This window comes from Mirounga angustirostris, unplaced genomic scaffold (genome assembly GCF_029215605.1).
Source record: "Mirounga angustirostris isolate CCGP_5_RB_7025 unplaced genomic scaffold, mMirAng1.0.hap1 SCAF_5, whole genome shotgun sequence".
Lineage (NCBI taxonomy): Eukaryota > Metazoa > Chordata > Mammalia > Carnivora > Phocidae > Mirounga > Mirounga angustirostris.
In genome coordinates, this window is record NW_026991713.1 from 8,777,816 (window position 1) to 8,799,625 (window position 21,810).

Here is a 21,810-nt window from a genome sequence, read left to right on the forward strand (position 1 = left end):
AAGTTAAAATATTATTTCCTGCCCCCCCCCAGGAATACACGAGACCTATATAAAATAAAAAAGTTAGCCTACAAATGAAATATAGTTGGTTTGTTTTTTGTTTTTTGGTTTTTTTTTTAGGAGACACTGAAGCATGTCTGTAAGAAAGAGCAGAGTCCTGGTTTTGTTGGTGACAAGCTGTATGATTTTGTGCAATAACTAAACCTCTTGGGGTCTCAGTTTTCTCGTCTGTAAAGTGAGGATCATAATATTCAACTAATAATAGAGGTGGCTCAGTCAGTTGAGCCCCCGACTCCTGATTTTGGCTCAGATCATAATCTCAGGGTTGTGAGATCAAGCCCCGAGTCAGGCTCCGCACTGGGCATGGAGTTGGCTTAAGATTCTCTCCCTCCCTCTCCCTCTGCCCCTCCCCCTGTGCACACGTGTGCTCTCTCTAAACAAACAAACAAATAAATAATCCTTAAAAAAAGTAATTGTATGGAATGAATTTATCCTCAGCAAAGGTAGCCTGGCCAAAAGCAGCCTGAGTTTTCTTCTGATTTCTCCCATCTTTTATGAACTTTCCTCTCTGAAATTTGATGCTTATTCTCCATGACCCGCAAATCCTTTGGTTTTCTGGTAAGACAGTTTGCTGTTAGGACAGTCTTGGAAGCTGTTGTTTGGCATTTACGTTTATCAGAATTTGGCTAAGTCTGAAACCCTTTAGGCTAGTAACCTCACACCTAATGGCTTTCAGTAACCAATAAACCAGGACCACAATCACACTCTCAGTGGGAATTTCCACCCAAGTGACAAGATTTGGGTAAATGAGGAAGGTGGCTGCTAGTGGGAGGGTGCAGCCCGCAGAGATCAGGGGATTAAAGCCAACTGCCGCAGTGGTAACAGCAAGGGGCTCGGCTCTCTGATTTTACACATTTGCTTAGTCTTCCAAAGGCAATTTGTAGAGGTGATGATTACCCATCCCGAAGGCAGATATTAAGCAAAAAATATTTCAGGAGCCAGAGTAAAATGTCATAGTTAATTGTCTGAGCTTTATCACCAGCCAAAATTTATTTCCAAACAAAAATATAGATATACTTTTTGTACCCTTTATTCAGGATCTGTCTATCTAAGGCGAATTAAAATTGTGACCTAGGATGGCCCACTCGACAGGAAGGAGTATTCTGCCCTCCTTGGTGAGTGCTAAATGCTTTTGCTGATTTGCTTCACCCTGTGGCTTTAACATGAAAGGCCTCCCCTAATTAAGGCCTTGCCTTGAGCTTGCGGGAAGATGTGGTGTCTGCGGGTCACCGTCATGGTATCCACAGCAGATACTGGTCACCTCAGGAGAGCAAGTGTCAGGTGAATGGTCCTGAAAACCAAGATCCCATTTCTATGCAAATTTACCTTAATAAGCAGGATGGAGACAAGGGGAGGGCAAATGCTAAACATATTAGAAAATCACATAAATTAGGGATGAAAAAATATCCAAGGCATGCTCTAGATATGACCTTGAGCTTGGGAAGATCTTTCCTACGTTACGTGTACCTCGGATGCAGCCTGGGTGCTTGGTCCAGGCTGGCCGTGCGTGACTTCGGTGAGAAGGCCGAGGCAGAACAGCATTGCTTCTGAGAAGCGGCTCTCTTCTCTGCCTTCCCCCACGAAGCAGGTGGTATGGCAAAGTCAACTTCACGGGCACATCACCGAACTCCCTAGCTTATAATATTAATCCTGGCTCCAAAAACCCAATTAAATAGGCCCACTCTTCACGAAATCACTTTGAAAAAAAATGTGGGTGCGTCCCATTTCCCATTTCCATTTGTGAAATGAAATCTGCTCAGATGCTGTTTGGTAAGAAGGAGATGTTCAGGGGGGAGTGGGGTATGTTCTATTTTCATTCCAAACCCAGGGCTTTGCAATTTCTCCCCTTGAAGTTACCATTCCCTGCTTCCCTAATAGCAGTGCCAACCCCCAGGGGTCCATCTTCTGTTTGATCATAAAAATGCATGGAAATTTATATCCCATTTTTCTATATCCATTAGTCTTAATTTTGAAAACTTTTAAACCAACACCAGGGAAAAAGAAAACTGAACTAACGTATTTTGTTCAGTATTTATCCATTTGTTATAGTCTGTACCTTCTACTATATATATTATCTTAAAAACATGGTAGCAACAATTACAAGACAAAAGAGAATAGGGGAGGGGCGGGGGGGAGAGTGCAGCCAGTTCAAGAGTTCAAGAACGCAATGGAACCTTCCAGCTGCTCTGTGCAGTTACAGTGCTCCTGACCTCGGGGGGAGATGAAGAGAGAGACATCTCTTTAAAGAACCTCACGGATGGATTCAATGTGCGTTTCCGTCCAGTGATCAGCTTCAGAAATGGCTGAAATGCTGCCTGCTACAGAACGCGAATGACAAGTGACAGTGTCCAGGGGCAGTCAAGCCCCCTCCTGCAGGCTCCCCCACCCACCCCGACCCTGTTGAGGATGCCATTGGTCCAAGAATCCTACCTCGGAACCATGCAGGGCTCCTGCCCTTAATGCTGGCTCTGCTTCTCACCATCCCTCTGCGTCTCTCTCCCTTTGCCCCTTTATGAATTGCGTGCAATATCCATTAGCAGCCCCGTGACACAGATCTGCTGCGGCACTTGGCAGGACCACACAGGACTTCCCCAGGCACGATTTCTCTGCCCCTGCATTTCCATTTAAGCTTCTTTTACCACCAAAAAAAAAAACCCTGAAAAATATTCAGGCTTATATACCAGGAATGTTTGTCTACTTCTAAAATACAGTCACCACATAGACGAAAACAAAAGCCACAAGACAGCTCTTTAAAAGAGCCGCCATGTGAAATCCAGATTAATTGGATGTATTCAGAAACACGTAGTTACCCTCAAAACTCGTACCAGGCGAGAAACTTCTTGAAAGATTTCAGCTCCTCCTAAGTTGGCTATGAATAGCCAAGGTTTCCGTTTTATGCATCTCTTAAAAAGAGCAATTGCATAACACCACAAAGCTGTTGGAAGATTCAGGCTCAGGACCCAAAGAAAGAAGGAGCTGGGTCCTAAATGGAATCGGCAACACCACTTCCTATTTTGCTGGAGAGAACGCTAATTTAAATATTTTGTGACTTTTTGCACCAGTTTATGCTGTAATTCAGTTATTTTTTTTTTAAGAGAGAAACATTGCTCTTTATAAATATTGCTTTAGCATATTTATCAGGACGGTAATGACAAATGTAATTTTTATTAATTTATCTTGTTATGAAATGCAGTGATAGAATACTGAGGAGTTTACATGAAAGGACTTTGACTGCAGCTACCAAGAGAAGCTTGGCTAAAAATGTAAAATTCTCCCAGCAGTTTAACTTCACATAATGTGGAGATTTGGAACCCACAGCCTTTCTATTTGTCAGGCAAAGTCCCTCCGGAGTTAATGAGAAGGCAAAGTGCTTACTCCCCGCTCTGAATTAACAAGGTCAGTTCCATTACTTTTCAGAAATAGGAAACCTTACCAGGAAAAAAAAAAAAAAAGGATTATAGCTAAGCCTCACTGTACAATGGATATGTTCTTGAAAAGTTATTAGGACTAGTGTATTTGTAAGTGGCATCATATTAGCATGCATTATAGAGGCTCATTCTACAAAGGAACCCCATGGTGAATCCCTTTACAAAATGAAAAGGAAAATTTGTTATGCAGATAACTACCTTTTAATTTATCTGTTTTAAAATCTGGGTTTTCCTGCATCTATGAGTCTTAAAACAGAGCACACCTGTGTATATCCTTCTAGCACCTCCCACCGTGGGTTAAATAAATGTTAGTTTCCTCTCTTCTTAACTCCCAGAACACTTTTTAAACACCTCACCTATTGATAGATAACAGTCTACCCTGGAGTATAGAATAGGAGTCATCAAATTTTTTCTGAAAGAAGCAGAGAGTGAATGTTTTGGGCTTTGCGGGCTGTAAACTTACAGATACTCAAGGAGGGCCATAGCCACTCAACTGGGCTGTTGTAGCCAGGAAGGCAGCCTGAGAGAATAGTATTGAATGGGTGTAGCTGGCTTCCAATAAAACTTTATTTATGGACACTGAAATTTGAATTTCACATAATTTTTACATGCCACAAAGTATTCCTGTTCTTCTGATTTTTCTTCCCCAACCCCACTTAAGAATATAAAAACCATCTTAGCTCATGGGCCAAAATACATGATGGGTGGAATTTGGCCATAGTTTGTGGCCGTAGTTTGTGGACTCCTGGTATAGATGCTTCTATCTATATCTTACTTCCCCTAGTAGTTTGTAAACTTCCTGAGGGGGGAGAGCTGTAGCTTAGTGGACTGAGTGTGGGCTTAGGAGTAGATGGGCCTGGATTTAAATCCAAGACGTGCCGTTCCCTTTCCAAGTGTCCTGTTTCTTTATCCATTAGACGGGAGTGACCACATCTACTTCACGGGGGTGCTACGTGTTCACGTGTGTAGAGATGCTCGCACACGGTAGGCTTTCCATAAACGGTAGCAGGGCTTGGTGTTATTTCTTCTTAGATTCCCTACAATATCGAACCAGTGCTTAGTAGGCACTTAGTAAATGCTGAGTGAATGAAAACGTGATAAGCGACCTGCCATCAGTTACAACTGTAATTTATTTCCTCAGGGAAGGCAGAGGACCCATTTACAAGGACGAATTAATTTCCCACTCAAAGGCGCCCTGACTTCTCAGCAAACTCAGCCAGAGATAATATAACACACACCCACACGAAAGCTGATTTATTTAATCCAACAGAGGGCAATGGTGCACCCCAAACCGTCGGTTCCATCCTGTAACTTTTTTTTTTTGCATCTTGAGTACAGGTTTGGCCAATTGTCCTTCTTGTCTCTTGCGTGTTTTAAGGCATGTATATTTTAACATTACAAGGAATCTAAAGCCCATACAATACAGAATGACTTTGCTGGGAAAGAATTGGAAGTCATCAGCTCCTACTCATATTCTGCTGCTTGAATTCCCTGACTCCTGGAAAGATGGTCCCGTTCATCTCAAAGTGATTAGTCCCTCACTCCTGCTTTTGATTCTAGGTTAATGATTTATGTTGAAACCCTTACTGTGTGTTTTTCTTTTTATCTGAACCCTACAGCTGCGGTTGGAGACTTTTTGCTTAGTTTATCACCTTTTCCTGGGCGTTAGACATAGAACAGGATACCGAGAAAGGTCATAGATGGCCCTCCTTGAAAATCTGTAAGTTTAGGATGGACAACTACCTATAATTCACCTGTTGGCTATTGCTTAAATATTCTTCCAGAGATCCAAATCAATCAATTCTGGAAAAAAAGGGAAGAAAAAGGTTGAGCATGGCCAAAGAGATCAAGAGCTGGCCTTTCTTCATTTTGGGCTTTCAAAGGGCAACATTTTTGCTCTATTCTACCAGCAGAATCCCTGCTTACACAATACCTCTTAATCAGCTGGTCATGTTGGAAATGTTAACCTTCTCGCTCGCTGAATGTCTAACACGGCGTACATGTTTCTTTACTGTGCCTGCTCTTGAATTACTTCTAACTCATCCCTGGAGCCTTTAAAATAGAAACCCTCAAATCCTATTCTAGTAAGATCCTCCTTCTGGTTTCTCTGGAGACTTGGATCTGTGGCCACACGTAGAGGGTGAAGTGGCGGTTGAATCATGGCGGCACCAAGCTTGCAGATAGCCATGGACTTGGGAATGGCCATCAGGAGCCTCTGCTTTCAAAGATTTACAACCAGCAGCTCCTACGCTTATCTAGACCTCCCCAGTCAGAGACTCGGACCATTTCTTTTTAGGTTCAGGATCTCAGGGGAATAAACAGCCTTCTCAGAAGGACCTGGAGGTGTTCTCTCCATGGGATATAAACATTTCTGACTTTATTGCAACCAAAGTAAGCAAAGACAAGTGGCATATATATACTCCACCAAACCATTCCTGGCTAGTTGGCTGAGATTTTAGTACCCTCTAAAAGCATCCATTTAAAATGATTTTGCACACATGAGACATTCTTATTTTCCTCTTGTCCTTAAGTGACTCATTGTTTCCCCCTCCAAAGCCCCAGGAAGGCATAAATTCTCTTGGCATTACCGGCAGGGGTGAACATGGGGACCTCGAGGGGCCCTCCGAAGCCTGTCCGAGAATAGCAATTCCTCAGTGGCTGATCTGCTGACGCCAGTCTTGGGGACACAAGGAAATGGCTTAGGAAGAAGCCTTGAGGGTGTGCTCCATTTCCCCTGCAGGTGTCTTTCCCACATCACAATCATCCTCTGGCTGCTTCACTTCTGCAGAAAGCAGCAACAGAGCTGTCTCTGAGGACAGGTAACGAATGGGCAGTGGGTCCCGGAGCAAGAGTTGAGACACAGGCAGGAGAGGTGTACTATTCTCTCCTCCCAGACTGGGAGGGGTCTCAGGCTCAGCCTGTAATCCCCTCGCTGAGGCTGCCTTTATGCACCCTGACCTTGGGACGCTGTCTCTCCCAGTGCACCTCCTGCCGACCCTCTGCCAACCGCTTAGGGTTTCGGTCCACCCTTTGGCCTTGCCTTTGAGATGTCTCCCTATTTTCTAAGTGGGAATCATCTCTTCAGCTAGAAGGCACTTGTTTTTAGTTTTGGAAGCCAAATAAATATATTTCAAAGACGCACAGACAAACTTAACACAACTGGAGAGTCCCTCTATATCCCTTATATCCTTATTTAATCAAATTGCTGTTCTCTAGGTCCCTGCCTGTCACTGTGGATTAGGGAGATCTCACCGGTCTCAAGGATGTTTTCCTCTTTTTTAATTAGTTCCTCTTTTCCTGCTTAAGGTTTTTTGTTTTGGGGAGGGGAGGGAGGGTAAGGAGAAGGGAGTAGAAGAGGGTGGAGACAAATCAGGGGACTGTCCCTGTTCAGGTCCCTTCCCCTCCCCTGCCTTCTAAATTGAGTGATGCCCAAGACAGAGGGTCATTTGCTCTTCCTTCTTCTGGTTACTTATCATCTTACTCTTCTGTAATCAACACCAGTCTGGTATATCAAATGAAACTTTCTTTAAAAAAAAAAAAAAAGTTTTTTTTTTTTTAAGAAATCTCTACACCCAACATGAGGCTCAAACTCATAACCCCGAGATCAAGAGTCATATACTCCACAAACTCAGCCAGCCAGCCAGGCGCCCCTCTTTTTTTTTTTTTCCAAGTTCAAAGCACATCACATAAAATGTCACTTGTCCTCAAACTTTTTGTAAGAAGAATATCCTTTTCTTTCAGTGTAATGTCTATGTTCTATCAAACTCAAGCACCTTCTATTCTTTTCGTCCCCTAACTTGCCGTTCTCTGCAAAGTGAGGTTGCCAGTCACAGTGGAGGTGCATGGACCTGGCTGTCAGAGAGACTTGCTTTCACATCTCAGTTCTGCTGCTCCCTTGCTAGCTGGGAACCCTACCTCCCCTGTGCCTCAGGTTTTGCATCAAGAATTCAGATAATAATGCTCATTCTCAGTGTGGCCAGGGACAGGGTGTGGAACGCCCTGCTCATCCTCGGCATTTGACAGTTCAGTGTCTCTCCAATCATCTCTCCTCTATCTACTCTCCTTTCTCGTAGAGGAAACAGTTTCAAAATACCGTTTTTCAAAAATCCACCAAGCTTATACCCCTTCCCGGGGGGAGAATGCTAACTTCTCTCTACTCCCTATGGAGTCCTGGCTGCAGCGATTTCAGAAGGTAGGACGCAATGTATCGTCATCGAGACAATCCCGTAAGTAGAAAGAAAAGACAGCATGAACCAAAGGGCAGTGGGGAGGTGGAAGGCTGAGAAACCGAAAACTGATCTGGCTTCTAAGCTTTGCCGTCTGTCTGCCTCACCCAAGTCTAGAGACAAGAATCAGCTGAGACTAAGTTCCATGTATTGATATGGTCTATCATGGGCCAAGGACTTCACAGGCACTTTGCAACATGATTATGATTATGATCATTATTACTAGTACAACCATGACCACCACACCCATTTTATACTTGGGAAACAGAGGGGCCCAATTACCATAGGTGTCTGCTCGCCCCTGAGGCTGTGCTCTCTTTCCTTCGCCACACTGCCTTTGCCAGCACCAGCAAAAATGGAAGTCCTGCACTAGCTCAGGATAATGACTAACGAGCTCAGGGCCCCCTGCGCCTCCCTGGGTGGCTGTCCTTCAGCCAAGAAATTGATGGGCACAATTCTCAGATACGCACAAAATTCAAGCCAATTCTTTCTTGGTCTGAGAAAGCAAAGTTTGCAATAAACCCGGCTGACCTCAGACCAAGCAATCATGTGCTTTAAGCCCATTTGCCGAAATGGAAGCAATCTCAGTTAATAAACCTACACGCGGCTGTTCTTCTCCTTGCCTTTCCCTTCTGTTCCTTTCTCTCTCTTTCTGTCTTTCGAGGTCACGGGTTTCTAACCTCTCCCAGCATCAACATTCCTCACAATCTAGTCTGTTTTTGTTCGGAGCTCTTTTTCTTTCTCCTCTAAATGCCAGTGACTTACTGCGAATCTAGTTAGAACAAGTGTACCTCAAATCTTTTTGTTTTTACATCTTCTACACTTTTCTTATTGAAACGACACCATGAAAACATCAAACCAAAACATCAGCGACAGAAATGAAACAGGAAGAGCCCACCCAGCCCCACTCCACTGCCGCCAGACTGAGGTATCACTTGCCATTTTCTTGTGCTATCCTGATTGTTCCCTAAAGCAATGACAATTGTCGACAGAAACACCATGAATCCTGCTGGCGAAATCCAAACAAGAATGAAGCATTAAAGATACACACACCCCAATCAGAAATTATTCAATGAGTCCTACAAGAAGGGCGGGAGGGGGTGGCGGTGGATATGAGTGGAGGCAGGAAGGAGACAGACAGACAGATGGACATTTTACAAATCCCCAGGCTTCTCCCCCCATCCCTTCACTTTCTAATTTCTATTCACATCATGATTTCTCTTTAAATATATCACCAGGATTTTATGGTGCCTTCATGTTCTCTTTTCCTTCTCTTCCCGTCTGTTCACTTCATGTTTGTGTTTATTGATTTGGGCTCTGAAGGCTTGGCTCATTTATCCTATATATATATGTATATATATATATATATATACATATATATATATATATTTGTATATCCATCTTCTTGCCCTGTCATCACCAGGGTTGTAGTATCACTCCCAAACGCGACGAGTCCGCTCAGCACCCTCTCTCTCTTCCTTCACCGTCTGCACCCTGTGCTACCTTAATTCTTATTTGGGCAGAGCACAAAACCAGAGATTAGATGACTCTGTGACCACAACTGCTTCAATCTTCTTGTCACTTTTACTTATATTCCCAAGCCCCCACTTATTATTGGAATGAGGGTCATTTTTTAGTTCACTGGGCTCAGAGCTTGCCAAAGTGGACGCTAACCCATACAACAGTTTTCCTGGCTTCATTCAATAAGTCTATCCCTTGAACATTGGAGGTAATTACATTTTTATATATCAAGTCACCCCATAAAGGTACTAGAAAGCTGCCAATAGAAGGGATGTTATTCCACATTACTTTCATCAGATAAACATTATAATATTCTTATCTTTTTTGGAACTTTAGGTCATAATTTGAGTTCGCTTGAACTGAGGAACATCTGTATTTGCTTTGCTTAATGTAGTCTCTTCCTTTTTAATTGCCAGTCTTGAGCCCCTAAACCTTAGGTTCTCCAAGTTGGAGGTGACCCAGGAAGTTGGCCCCGTATTTCCCTAATTTATTGAGATGATGGAGAATGGTCCTAGGGAAGATGGAACTGGAAGCAACTAAACAGCTTGGTGAGTTGGTTCTGTCGAACCAAGTGTCTCACTATTATTTTCAGTTTGAATTCTGCCCTAAGGAGAAAAAAAAATTGAATGTGTGAAGATGACACACCCAAGTCCCAAATTCTTATTTCTAAGCCTGACTATCCCTGGCTCCTCCACCACCCTCCACATGACAAGGCTCAGACTCCTTGCTCTCCTGGTCATTTCCTTCAGGTGACATCACAGTTTGTCAATGTCCTTCTTAAAATGTGTTACCTAGAAGTCAGCCCATAGAAACAGTCTCAGCTGGGCTCGGTGGAAGGGCACTGTTTAATCACTTCCTCTGCACCATGGAGCTTTAATAACATGTTAGTCTATTGGCCATGCGGGGTTGCACAGCAAGCACTGGGACGAAAGCAACAAATGCTCCCCAGCGCGAAGAGGGGTCACGCCAGACCCCTCTACTTTGCTTCTGCAATTGGCTTTTGGGAGCCAAAATGTGAGGTTCAAAGTTAATCTTTTTGATTTTGATCTTGTTTTGGTCTTCGCGTTGGCCAGTTCTTCTGTCCATCACGATTCATCTGGGCATGAATTTGTATTCCTCTCCTCTGGTTTCTCTCCTGACTCTTTTCTCACAAGCAAGCTTAATGCCTTTTTGGCCTTTATTTCATAATAAATGGGACGTGGGCGTTGGAGTCAGGCAGAGCTGGGCCCAAGTCCTGGCTCCTTCATTCACCAGCTGTGTGATCATAAGCAAACTGGTTATATCTCTGAACTCAAGTTTCTTACTGAATGACTCCCTCCAGGTTGCCATGAACTTATTCATCAGCACTCTCTGAGCATCAACTCCAAATCCACCAGATGAAGCAGTTATCATTCTGCCATGTTTTTCTGCATTTTCTTCTCTAGGGTCTCATGAAAAATGCAACCAAATGCCTTGCTGAGATTAAACTGGGCTGTGCCTGTGCCCTTTCCTTAAATGGCTGTCTAATAACCTTATAGGAAAATAACATAAATCAGAACAGGGTCAGCAACTCTTTCAGGATCATGCTTGGGGAAATGCAATGTGGAAGAAATTCGTCTTTTCACTCACTTGCCCTCTTTTGTGTCTTCTGTTCCCCACTCCTTGTCCACTTTTCCAGTCTGTTGAGTTTCTTTTTATGTCTTTTAAATAGGCTGCTGTCACCTTCTCTCCCGTGCCCCCATTCTCCATCCCCCCATCCCAACTTGCTTGTTGGAGAAAGGACTCCTGTATGTTGAAGCTTTCTGGCACACACTTTCTGAGAGTCATCTTCCCATTTAGAATTTGTCGATGCCATATTGTCATGCTACCCCCCAGATCCACTCACGACTCTCCTATTGCCATTTCAGGCCTTAGCAATCTCTTCCCCATCATATCTCTCTAAATAGACTTCAGAATATCATGCGCACATGCCTTAGGATGGCTTTGCATTATTCTCTAAGCACTCCCTCCGCATCCTCACCTCTGCACTGGTCCTCCTTCTGCTACCTAACTCAGGCTACTATGTACAGTTGCGCAGGTTGTTTACTGTACAAGAGCACATGGCTGAGGCTGCAGTGGGGGCTAAAATTTAACCAGTGCTCTTCTACCAGGTTTTGAGGCCTGATGTGGGGCTGCATCTGCTTAAAGTTAGGGGCACACTTTTCTAACATAAACAAGGGCATCAGGTCTAACTTCAACTGCCCCTTCTAAGCCTCACTCGGGGTCTGTCCTTGTCATATACCCTATGCTCTCATGCTCTCTTACTCTCCTGGGGGACTCAATGTATTTACCCCTTGCTTGGTGCAGCTGCCACGTTCAGTGAGGTGGGCAAGTACGTGGCCTTTTGGAGTCCAGCTACCAGAGTTCAAATCCTGGCTGTACCACTAGCTATCTGGGTGATCCTGAGCAAGTTATTTCATCTCTCTGAGTCTCATTTTTCTCATCTTTAAAACAGGAATAATAATAATAATACCCGCCTTAGCGTTCTTGTGAAGATATCTGAATATTTGAGATATCTGTCTAAAACACTGAGTAGGTGCCTGTCACATCGCAGGCACTCTATGTTTGCTAACTACCGCGACTTTATGCATATTCCACGATAACTACCAATGACCGAGACATGCTGTGGCTCTCAGGAAGAATGAGTGAGAAAGTGTATCCCTCACTAGGTAGGGCTGCTAGATAAAGTACACAATGCCCAGTTCAACTTGAATTTCAGACAAATTTTTGAGCATACGTTTTCTAGCATAAGTATATCCCAAATGTTTACCTTGTCCACAAAAACCTCACAAGGGTAAATGGTGTATTGTTAGGAATGATGGCAAGGAGTCCTTTGACCTTTCCACCCTGTCCTCTCTGCTCTGCTCGCTGCTTTTCATCTCACACAATGCTTGCTTTACAGGGTCTCTGACATAAAAACTGGGGAGTGGGCCAACTTGTGGCAGGAGACTCGCAGTCTTGGAATGAAGCCTTTAGCGGTTCCCGCGAAGGTTATGGTTTGCATGTGGAAGTGAATATGCTCTCATTCATATATGCTGGAAGCCACAAAACGTCATACTTCCCACCTGCTCTGCCTTTCGTGTGTTATTTGCTACTTTCCACGAGGTGTGGGCCAAAAGGCACACTTTTCCTGTTAAGCATTCTGGCATACTACGGGTTTTGATAAGTGGGTTTGATAGATTGGAATTTCTGTTTCTGTAAGTGAATTTTCTTGTAATCTGTATTTGCGGTAAAGCAGGACTCCTCTAAGCCTTCTTACGTATTCAGATGCTTCTCTTGTGATTATTCTGGCATTTCGCATCGTTATTCGCAACTTCACTATCTGCACTCTCATATCTATAACTTGTCAAATTTTTCCATGCTTGGCATTTGCACCACAGTAAAAAAAAAAAAAAAAAAACTCCTGGGCACCGGCCCCAGTGAATTATTAGTAGTCTCATCACATAGTCACCAAGTTGACGTTTACTTATATTACTCGTGTCTCTAGTCCTGATGACAAATAATCCTTGATTCGGCTGCTGATACCTTATCTTTTTTTTTATTTTTAAATATGATTTGTGCTTTTCTAAAAACTTCCCTCTTCCTGGAACCACTGTAGAGGAAGCCACTGAACCCCCAATAGTACCTAATGTGGTTCTCTTCCCTTCACGATCTTTTTTTAAGATTTTATTTATTTATTTGAGAGAGAGAGAGCATGCACAGAGAGAGAGAGAGGGAAAAGCAGGTTCCCCACTGAGCAGGGAGCCCGATGCAGGGCTTGATCCCAGGACCCTGAGATCATGACTTGAGCCAAAGGCAGACCCTTCACTGACTGAGCCACCCAGGTGCCCCGCCCCCACTTTTTAAAAGATTTTGTTTATTTATTTGAGAGAGAGAGCGAGTGAGCGAGCAAGAACGAGCTGGGAGAGAGGGAGAAAGAGAAGCAGGCTCCCTACTGAGCAGGGAGCTGATGTGGGACCCCAAGATCATGACCTGATTGATCCCAGGACCCCAAGATCATGACCTGAGCCTAAGGCAGACCCTTAACCGACTGAGCCACCCAGGCACCCCTCTTTTTTATTCTCTTTCATTTCAAATCCTCCATTACTGACTCCTTGTCCAGATTCTTTTCTCTCCCTACTCTGTCTGCATGGCCAAGCAGTGGTGACTTCTCCTCGGTCTGGTCCACATTTTCTGCTGCTTGACCTCACAGGGCTTTCACTCTCCTTGTCTCTCTCGGGAGTATCTCCTATTGTGCTCCACATGGAGATCCAAAGTGGCTTAGAGAAGCGGTCCTAGACCTCAGTTGGATCCCAGTCTTGAAGGAAAGACAGACAAATTGACCAAACAAATGAGATCTGTGTGGTAACAGAGCTAAACCTCAAGTGGTTGAGGAGCTCAGAGGAGTGGTTCCTAATCTAGCCTGGAATAGGTACAGGTACAGGAGAGGCCAGGGGGAGCTTCCCAAGTGAGATGACAAAGAAACTGAGTCTTGTGGACAAGCTGAGGGCATGTACATCACCAATGGAGGGAATGGTACGTGTAAATAGGAGTTGTGGAGCCCATTTGGTTCATTATAACCACCGTGCATTGGTGGGGGTTGGGCTTGGTGATTTGGGTGGTGGCAAGGTCATGGAGGACCTTGCACAGCATGCCAAGGACATTGGACCTCATGCCGCGGGTGAGGGGGAATTACGGAAAGTGTTGATAACATCTGCATTAGGAAATGTTTAATCTGGAGGCAGTATGAAGGATTGGGGAGCGGGGTAAAACTGGAGACGAAGAAACCACTGCAGTGGTCTTGGCCAGAAACAATGGGGGCCTGAAATATGACAGCAAGAGACCTTGCTTCTTCCCTTGACCTTGGGCTTTTGTCTCGATAGTAAGTGCTTTACATGTTATCTCATTTAACACTTGCAAGATCCTGAGAAGTAAGACCTGTTGTTCTATCCATCTGACATATGAGAGAACTGAGGTGCAAAGAGGTTAGAAAATTGTCTAAGGTCACATGTGTCAAAACGTGTTGGAGCCAGGATTCAAATTCAGCCTGCGGACTTAACTAATACCGTGCCTTGTCTATTACTTCAGCCAACTGTCAATGGCTAAAAGGCAGAGAAAAGTCTAGAGCAGTGCTCTCCAACAGAAATATGCAAGTCACAAATGTGAGCCACACATGTACCTTTAAATATCTCAGTAGCATATTAAAAAATTTTATTTTTAACAATTTATTTTATTTAACATGATATATCCCAAATACTATCATTTCAACATGAAATCAATATAAAATATTACTGAAATATTTTGTATTCTTTTTTCTGAACTAAGTCTGGTGTGCATTTTATAATCATAGTACATCTTGATTTGGACCAACCATATTTGAAGTACTTAATAGAACAAGTGGCTAGCAGCTACCATATTGACCAGCATGGATCTGGAATGGCTCTCATCTTTCTGCTGTGTACAATATGGTAGATGGTGATAACATTTTCAGAGCTAAGGGCGCTATGGAAAGAAAAGATAATTTGGAAGGAGTTTGAAATGCTTGAGAAACATCTAGATAGAGATTCCTAGGCAGGGGTTGGATATATAGGTGTAGATTTCAGCATAGACATCTGAGTAGACATATACTGGAAGTTGGAAGCTATTCTCATATAGATGGTTATTAAAACCCAGGCTTAGAAGGAACTCACATGGGGTGATTATGTACAAGGACTGAGCTCTGGAAACACAAGGAAGGGTTGGATGCCTTGTGTAGGAATTCGTTTGTAGGTATCTCCCCTTAAATGGGAAGGAAGGACAAAGTGAGTGTGAGTGCAGAAGATAAGTTTGTGTAGGTAAAGAGGGTGAAGAGAGACAGGAAGTAGGCCTTCTAACCCGATGTTGGCAGGGGTTCTCTTGGCTCTTCTACATTTTTTTTCTCTTCTACAGAAAAATGAACCCTTTTATAGCTGACTGTTCACAAAATCTATATGCAAAAAATGGGAGGAAGAGGGAAACAAAATGTAAATATTTGTTCAGCCCCAGGAAGCAAAACCAAGATGAGCACCCACTTCTCCCAATTGCCATTCCATATTCTCTCTCTCTCATTAAACTTTCTATTTTGAAATAATTATAGACCCACAGGAAATTGCAGAAATATTCATCCAGAAAGTTCCCTGTCCTCTTCATCTTCTTCCCACGATGGTGACATCGTACATCACCATGGTACAGCAACACCAGGAAACTGACATTGGTACAATACTATTAACTGGACCTTTTTTTTGCTTTTATCATTTCTTAGCAGGAAGTACCCTGAGTGAAAAGAATCAAAATGAGGTAAGATGTAATGTCCAACCAGATCCAGAGCTTTGTGAGTGTTCAAGAGATTTTATCCCTATAACTAAATGACATGCATGAAATACAGCACCTAAATGCCACCTCAATGCTCAGGCCAAAAATATCTTCTTACAGCGATCTGTAACTTGTACTAACATTATGTGGTCAGACCAGACTCTTCACTGTCTGTTTGGCTTCTTGTTATGGAGAATAGCAAAGAACAGAAGAACAGACGGCCCTACTGTCCCCATCAGGATCTATAACGAGGACTGTATGACTCAGAAGAGAAAGGGAGGTGCCCTAACCCAGGTCTCACTGACTACCAAACCTATGCTCAGTTTCTGACAGGGCACTATGTCTTGCTAGATGGCTATTTCGCACACTCATCTACACAGCGGAAAACCAATGGATTAGGAGGGAGTTAGCATTCAGATGAGTGACTCCATCCACCTTTCAAGCTGGGGCAATTCTAGAGGAACCCACAGCACCCAATACGACAGGCTCAATAAATTCGAGGGGTTTAATCGAACCAGCTTACAAAAGAAACAGACCCAAAGGATATAGGCACATTCCTCAAAAGCAGAATCAAACAAAGAAAGAATCAAGACATCTCTGCTTCAAGCAAACAAAAACCAATGAGAGAAAATTAAGCCAACTTGAAGGGAACAGTGCTATCCATCAGCCAGGGTTCGGCCAAGGCAAATAACCCATTTATTAACAGTGAGATTTCCTCTGTATTTTTCCTCTAAGTGGTAATTTGTTAACCAATAAGTATGGAATGACTTTTTTTCTCCCTTGGAGATAAATGAGCTCTGGTTCTCAAAAAAAAATGGTATATCTGGCAAGAAGTAGAAAACAGAAAAATGAAGTGTTTTGTCCATCAAGACCTGAAAATTCAGCAAAATACTCATTTCTGGTAGCTGGGTGAAAGGAATTTGACAATTGGCCTTGATAATTTCTTTTTTTTTAAAGATTTTATTTATTTATTTGAGACAGAGAGAATGAGAGGGAGGGGGGTCAGAGGGAGAAGCAGACTCTCTGCCGAGCAGGGAGCCCGATGCGGGACTCGATCCCGGGACTCCAGGATCATGACCTGAGCCGAAGGCAGTCGCTTAACCAACTGAGCCACCCAGGCGCCCCGGCCTTGATAATTTCTGAGCAGCTGAGGAAGGAACAATTTAGCAGGAACAGGCTGGATAAGGGTGCCAGATGCCTTCAGGCTGAGCGAGCTCTAGAAATTTATTTTGTGTATCTACACCTTCCCTTATATTGTCACGTACCATATCTGTGCTACCAGTAATAAAATAGTTGTGTCCAGTTTGAGAAGACAGACTGAGGGCAATTCGCAGTCGGGAAGACAAACTGTATAGGCTGAAGGGAACAGGACACAAGGCAGGGGGAAGGGGGCTCCTTACTCTGTTGTCACCACGGGGAAGGGTCTCCCACCCCCAGGTGCTGAGGCCCAGCAGCCTTCACAGGATAAGGCTGGAGGAAAACAGCTGAAATCAACTCAGCTCTATCAATGCCGTTATCAAAGAGTCAAGGGTGAGAAAACCAGTCATGTGTTTGATGGACTGGCCCTGCACTGACCAGTTTGAAATTCAGCCCTGAGATCCGTTCTGTCATCGACCTCTCCTGGGACAATGTGGTTCGGCCATTTGTATCGGGCCCAGCCATTTGTTTGGGACTGACTGGATGCAGCCTGCGTTTTCAAATCTGTGCAGATGCTTACACAGACCCCGCTCTCCAGTCAGACAAGAACGCCACCAGATGTGACTAAATGTGCCTCCTTTTTTAGCCGTTTAAATGTGAGAAATCCCTCCCCTATCAGTCCGTCGCAGGAAACTATTTTTATCAGGGTCTTTCAACCCCAGCTCCGAGACACATCACAGATATTCCTGCAAAAGTTCCACAGCTGACAATGAAATAAAGCCCGTGCCAGACAGACTCGAATACTCGGGCAGGCAGCGAGGGCAGTGAGTCCTGCCTGAGATCACTCAGAGCTGCAGGTAAGCTGGGTGGGGGTAGCAGGGCAGACAGGACAGAATTAAAATGTGATCACCGTGGCATCTGGTTTCTCTTCTCTCTTCAGCTTCCACGGAAACAAATGTGAAAAGGGGGAGGAAGACGCAAGGAAAAAAAAAAAATAAGGAGGGGCAAAGGCCCCTTCTGGGTAAAACAATTCTCTTCTTGAATTCTCAACAGTGTAGTCTACCTCAGAGAGCCAGTGACCACTTACTGAGCACCAGGGGGACAGAAATGCTCAGTCTGACCCAGGCGGGAGCCAGGCAAGGGGTGGTACCTTCTGCCTCAATCTCCCTGCTGTCTCCCTTCCCTCTTCCAATCACAATAAATATATTTATACTCACTTGATTATGGCAGCCAGACAATGCTCCCCTAATTGGCAGTGATCAGAGCTCCAGAACTGCTTGGGTGAACCTGCTGTCTCTCTATCAGGCAAAGCAATAAGGGGCCACTAATGCAGTCCCCATGAACAATTTCCGGTGGAATAAAAAAAACCAGTCCCCCGACTCGTGCATGTCAATGATTTTTCCTAACAACTCCTAAGAGCCAACCCTTGAGGAACTCAGACTTACATGAACCTGCCCAGCATAGAATGCTTTTATAAATCTACCCCACCCCCAGCTCTAGGGCATAGAAAAAAAATAAATAAACCATAGCCACTTCCTTCTGCTGGAGGTTCTTTTGTTCTTTTACGTTTTTCTTTTTTTCTCTTACAGGCCTTATGGAGCTAACTGTCATTTTTGGTGCTTGGTTCTTTGTAAATTTCAGGGACATCTGGCACGCAGTTTACTGCATTTGCTATAGCTTTGGTATTTGTAGTTGCGGATGCGATCTCCGCTGCATATGCATGTTAACATTCCACGTGCATAATTTATGCACACATAATTTGGAACTTGAGTGCCTCAGGATATTTTGACATGTAAATGCAACTACCACAGTGCTGATCATAAGTAGTTGCTTAATAAATGTTTATTAAATAAATGAATGCACCAAGAAGGCAAATGTCATTCATTCATTCATCAGACATGTGAATGCCTGGTATGTGCCAGTATGTGGCTTAGAATGTGCTAGATGGGGGTGCCTGGGTGGCTCAGTCGTTAAGCGTCTGCCTTCAGCTCAGGTCATGATCCCAGGGTCCTGGGATCGAGCCCCGCATCGGGCTCCCTGCTCAGCGGGAGGCCTGCTTCTCCCTCTCCGGCTCCCCCTGCTTGTGTTCCCTCTCTTGCTGTCTCTCTGTCAAATAAATAAATAAAATCTTAAAAAAAAAAATAATGTGCTAGATGCTGCGTGTTCAATGATGCACAGCCACAGTCGCTGCCCTCAGGGAGCTCGCAGTTGAAGGGTGGAAGGCAGGCACATAAACAGGCAATAATAAGACATTGTAGAGACACGGGGAGAAGGCCCTGTGCGAGGTAGCATGGAGGGCTAAGGAGGGAGACCTTAGTCTACCTAGGGGAGGGGCTGAGGCCATGATGTGTGTAGAGCGGTCTCCCGAACGTGGTGAGGCCTGAGCTGGGGCTATAAAGTATTCCAAAGGGGGTAGCATAATCGATGGCAGGACACAAGAAACCACAGGGTGTGAGCAGAGATCTAAAAGCCCTGGGGTGTTCAGAAAAGCACTGAGGCTAGGAGTTGACAAAGATGAAGTGGGGGCTGAGGCAGGGGGACTGGCTCTGGCCGGGAGGGCCTGGGGGTGAGTAAAGAAAGGAGCTTCAACTACCTCGGTTAGGACTAAAATTCTTCTGGGTTGTGCCAGAATTTGCATACACACACCAAAAAGCAGAATTTGAACCTGCCCTGGAAGCACAGCCAAGGTGTTGTAAGTCACTGCACCTGTCACTGATGAGCTGTGGGAACCCGAGCGAGGGCTGCCTTCTGCAGGAATAAACTGAGAATGTGGACTCTGTGGGCTCTAGGACTCTTCCCGGCTTCTGGAGGGTAAATTGCCTAGAGTCTCTGAGGTTTGTGTGCAGATCACGCCTGGGCCTGTTCCCTGTGCAAACCGTGGTGCTCTGAAGGCACCAGGCCACTTCCAAGCAGCACACAGCATCTTACGGCGCAGAGATGGGCAGGCATACCGAGTGCAATTCAGCAGAAGCCCTTAAGAAGTCTTCACGAGAATGTGCTGCATGATGGAGATATCCTACTGTCCCAGCCTGGGTCAGGGTCTCATTATCTCAATTCTGAAGAGCCCCCAATGAAATTAATAGCACGGATTGCTGCTTGATTACATTTCTTTAAAGCACTGCTGAGCTTATATCCTTTCTGCTCAAAAACTCTTACTGGGGCATCTTGGTGGCTCAGTTGGGTAAGCAATTGCCTTCGGCTCAGGTCATGATCCCGGGGTCCTGGGATTGAGTCCCACATCGGGCTCCCTGCTCTGTGGGGAGCCTGCTACTCCCTCTCCCTCTGGCTGCCGCTCCCCCTGCTTGTGCTCTCTCTCTCTCTCTGTCAAATAAATAAATAAAATCTTAAAAAAAAAAAAAAACCCTCTTGCTGATTCCTCTTTACTTATAGAATCAAGCACTAAGTTCTTAGAGTGACATTTAAGGCCATCCTCAATCTATCCCCTACCCTATCCCCTGTAACTTCCACCTCAGCCAGGTGGGACCCCGGGCAATGGCATCCATGAAGATTCTTACTGCTCTGCTTTTTCTCCCTCCAGCCCCCCACTAAAGGTCCAGCTCAAATTCAAGACTGTCCCTCCCAGGAACGCTGTCTGGCGACCCCGTGCTCTCCGGCATCCTCTGTGGCACTTAACTGTGTTGTTGAATTTCACTTTGTGGTTTGTGTCTTACCTCCCCAGCTAATTTGTAAGCTCCAGAGGATAGGAACCAAGCCTCACCCCTCTTTGTAGCCTATGGACCTAGCTCAGTATCCTGCTCATGGTAAATAATTGCTGACGATGGGTTTTCCTCCATTGTAGCCTCTAGGAGACCACTGAGTAAAATCCACGGGAAGTAGAATTATTATTGTGTCATCATAGCCCTGTGGCCCAAAGTTCTTTTTCCGTCTTCTTGGAAAATGGGAAGCTTGGAGAGAGTGGTTTGCTGTAACCATTTTGGAGTAAAAAGAACGTGAAACATTTCTCCGACGATTCAGAAACAATATTTTAGAGGCGTTCCTTCAGAGCTTAAAGTTCATCCAGGAATGAGCTATTGCACACATCAGAAGGAGCATATGCACAATCCACCAGGAGGAATAATCACTCTGCTAAATTTAAAGGGGAAAATGATTGAACACTCCAGCTCGAAAGTAGCGATGGTTTATTTAACATCACACGACTGAAGAGGAACATGAGTGACTTACTTAATTTTTGGCCTTCAGTGTTCGGTTTTTATTGTATATGTTCCACTGAGTAGCACACAGGATTTTTCACAGAAGAGGAACTGGCATTAAATCAATAAGGAAAATCACCATTTCCTTACGGATCCAAGAGCATTTAAGGAAGCCGAGCTCTGCCAATACATGTAACTGTGCGGAATCTGTAACTGGGCAGTTAAAACCACCATCTAAGCTGGCAGCTGTGATTTTCCCAGAAGCAGAGCTCCAGGAAGAAAAATAGCTTTTAAACTTCAGTTCCATTTTTGCAAATTGGATCTGTTCATGAAAAACTGTTTTAAGTCCAGGTTTCTTTCTTTCTTTCTTTTTTTTTTTTTCTCATTAGTAAAGGGTATGATTGTTTCTTTTTACCCACATGGAAATTTATTCATTTACTCCACAAATATTTACTGAGTACCTATCATGAGTCAAACACTGTTTTAGAGGCTGGGGATGCAGATTTGAACAAAAGAGGCAAAGTCCCTGACCTCATGGAGATTACCTCCTAGTAGGGGGAGACAGCTAATAAATAAGTAAACAAGTAAGTAGATACATACTATGTCAGGCATCAATATGGAAATAATGCTAACATCTTATTGTACTTGAAAAATTATTTCCTAGAAGATTAAAAATGAAGGGGCACCTCGGTGGCTCAGTCGGTTAGGTGTCTGCCTTCACCTCAGGTCATGATCCCGGGGTCCTGGGATCGAGCCCCGCATCCGGCTCCTTGCTCAGTGGGAAGTCTCCCTCTCCCTCTGCCTGCCGCTCCCTCTGCTTGTGCTCACTCTCTCTGTGTCAAGTAAATAACTAAAATCTTAAAAAAAATGAAGACTCCTCCATGAATATTATTTACCTATATATGTCATATATATGAAGGGGTATTTAAAACAAATAACTAGTAAGGAATACATATATTG

At 44.2% G+C, this 21,810-nt stretch overlaps 1 protein-coding gene across 3 annotated transcripts in view; it reads right to left on the reverse strand.

Moving 5' to 3' along the window:
• GRAP2 (GRB2 related adaptor protein 2) overlaps positions 1-21,810 on the reverse strand; it is a 63,946-nt gene that overhangs the window by 21,210 nt on the left and 20,926 nt on the right. The window lies entirely within an intron of this gene.